Here is a 3,280-nt window from a genome sequence, read left to right as displayed (position 1 = left end):
CTTGTGTTGTTGGAAGAGGGTGTTTGCTATGACCAGTGCATTTTCTTGGCAAAACTCTATTAGTCTTTGCCCTGCTTCATTCTGTATTCCAAGGCCAAATTTGCCTGTTACCCCAGGTGTTTCTTGACTTCCTACTTTTGCATTCCATTCCCCTATAATGAAAAGGACATCTTTTTTGGGTGTTAGTTCTAGAATGTCTTGTAGGTCTTCATAGAACCGTTCAACTTCAGCTTCTTCAGCATCACTGGTTGGGGCATAGGCTTGGATTACTGTGATATTGAATGGTTTGCCTTGGAAATGAACAGAGATCATTCTGTCATTTTTTAGATTGCATCCAAGTACTGCATTTTGGACTAATTTGTTGACCATGAGGGCTACTCCATTTCTTCTAAGGGATTCCTGCTTGCAGTAGTAGATATAATGGTCATCTGAGTTAAATTCACCCATTCCAGTCCATTTTAGTTCGCTGATTCCTAGAATGTCAACGTTCACTCTTGCCATCTCTTGTTTGACCACTTCCAATTTGCCTTGATTCATGGATCAGACATTCCAGGTTCCTATGCAATATTTCTTTTTACAGCATCGGACCTTGCTTCTATCACCAGTCACATCCATAACTGGGTATTGTTTTTGCTTTGGCTCCATCCCTTCATTCTTTCTGGAGTTATTTCTCCACTGATCTCCAGTAGTATATTGGGCACCTACCGACCTGGGGAATTCCTCTTTCAGTATCCTATCATTTTGCCTTTGCATACTGTTCATGGGGTTCTCAAGGCAGGAATACTAAAGTGGTTTGCCATTCCCTTCTCCAGTGGCCACATTCTGTCAGACCTCTCCACCATGACCTGCCGATCTTGGGTGGCCCCACGGGCATGGCTTAGTTTCATTGAGTTAGACAAGGCTGTGGTCCTAGTGTGATTAGATTGACTAGTTTTCTGTGAGTATGGTTTCAGTGTGTCTGCCCTCTGATGCCCTCTTGCAACACCTACCATCTTACTTGGGTTTCTCTTACCTTGGATGTGGGGCATGGGAAATAGGTGGGGAAACAGTGGAAACAGTGTCAGACTTTTTTTTTTTGAGCTCCAAAATCACTGCAGATGGTGATTGCAGCCATGAAATTAAAAGATGCTTACTCCTTGGAAGAAAAGTTATGACCAACCTAGATAGCATATTCAAAAGCAGAGACATTACTTTGCTAACAAAGGTCCGTCTAGTCAAGGCTATGGTTTTTCCTGTGGTCATGTATGGATGTGAGAGTTGGACTGTGAAGAAAGCTGAACGCCAAAGAATTGATGCTTTTGAACTGTGGTGTTGGAGAAGACTCTTGAGAGTCCCTTGGACTGCAAGGAGATCCAACCAGTCCATTCTGAAGGAGATCAGCCCTGAGATTTCTTTGGAAGGAATGATGCTAAAGCTGAAACTCTCATACGTTGACCACCTCATGCGAAGAGTTGACTCATTGGAAAAGACTCTGATGCTGGGAGGGATTGTGGGCAGGAAGAGAAGGGGACGACAGAGGATGAGATGGCTGGATGGCATCACTGACTCGATGGATGTGAGTCTGAGTGAACTCCGGGAGTTGGTGATGGACAGGGAGGCCTGGCATGCTGCGATTCATGGGGTCGCAAAGAGTCGGACATGACTGAGCGACTGAACTGAACTGAACTGAACTTCCCATCTCAACTTACAGGTCTCCTCCTCCAGGAAGCCTTCCTTTCCTGATGATACACTGGGCTAGGTCCTGACTCTGCAATCCCAAAACACCCTGTGTCTCCACCACATATATAGAAAGAAAGAGAGCAATTCCCAGTTTAATTATCAGGGTCAAGAGAGTCTGTCTTCCTCCCTGCCTCCTGCCATCCTTCCTAAGTTCTATTAACAGCAGCAGTGGTAAACAAGAACTTCATTCTGATTACAATTCTGTGCAGATCACAGTGTCACCCAGAGTCCAGTCCAAAGAAGCATAATGTGTTCTTCCAAGAGCTTTTAACTGTGAACCAGCTATTCCCAAATAGTAAAGCTTTACAAAGTACCATCTTAGAGTTATCATGTCACATTTCTATCATAAAGTCATGCAGGTGCAGTTGGTAGAAGTCAAATCAAACCCTTTCTATTTCTGCACAGAGCAGAAACACAGACACTCAGACTGACTTTTCAACATGTACTTTTCTCAAATAAATAAGTCATTTCAGTGAAGCATCTGGGTAATTTTGACAGCTACCTTTTAATAGCCACATGACAATGTGGAATTCTAAAGTACCCAAATAACACAACAACAAATCAATATGCTTTTCAGAACATGCTTCAATCCATATCTTTTGGGGAAAAAAAATGACCTGCCTGAAATTCCAAATAAGGTGATTGAAAACATACACCTTTCTCATTATTGGAACATATTTTGAGATAGACTCTATCAAAAAGGCACGGAAACATACGGCTGTAAGTAAGGAATAGTTGTGTTGAAATTAGCATCGTGCTGATCCTGCTGCCCGCTTCATTGGTTACTAAGTGGATGTTCAGCATCCTGGCCACGTCTTAAAAAGACAGGTTCCCAGTCTCCACAATAGTTAAGTCCTGCTTGCCCGTTCCATGTCTGAGTTTGACCTTTCCTTTGGTGGCACAAGTCTCCTTGTTTAAGTGTAAAGCTGAACTCTGTGTTTCAAAAGCCTATTAAGTAAGTTCAAGCAACGACAAGTTCTTCAGTGAAGTTTCATTTTCACAAGTTCCACTTTGGGTCACGGAGGAATTTTGGAAAGACTTCAAAAAAAGGAAGAATAGCATTCAGGGCTGGCTCAGCTCTGCTTTGGACTGTCCCATGTGAGTAGGGCCCTGAATTCTCATCTAGGTGACACTCTTATTCATCATATTCCCTTAGCACCGTTGTAAACCTCAACTGTCATTATCTCATGGAGCAAGGAGTCCAGAAAGCTGGTTTTCCATTCAGCACATCGGCTTCTATAACTTACTTTTGAAATACTCACTGTTGAATTGGTTTTCTGGGGCTGGAATAAAGAACCACGAATTGGGGAGGAACTTGGTTTAGTCTGTGAAGTTTGTGTTCAAGGAGAATTTCAGACAGGCAACCAATCAGCTGGCCAAGACGTAGTCACTCCCACTTCACATCTTTGAAGATCATTCAGAGAGGGTCGCCATGGTTTTTAATCAAAGTCTTTTTGCCTTCCAATATATTTGGGTTTTAAAAAATTATTTGTTTATGTTTCACTGGGTCTTCATTGCTGCATGCAGACTCTAGTTGCATCGAATAGAGACTACTTTTTGT

This window comes from Bison bison, unplaced genomic scaffold (genome assembly GCF_000754665.1).
Source record: "Bison bison bison isolate TAMUID 2011002044 unplaced genomic scaffold, Bison_UMD1.0 scf7180017864379, whole genome shotgun sequence".
NCBI classification, from domain to species: Eukaryota; Metazoa; Chordata; class Mammalia; order Artiodactyla; family Bovidae; genus Bison; species Bison bison.
This window is presented reverse-complemented; position numbering follows the sequence as displayed.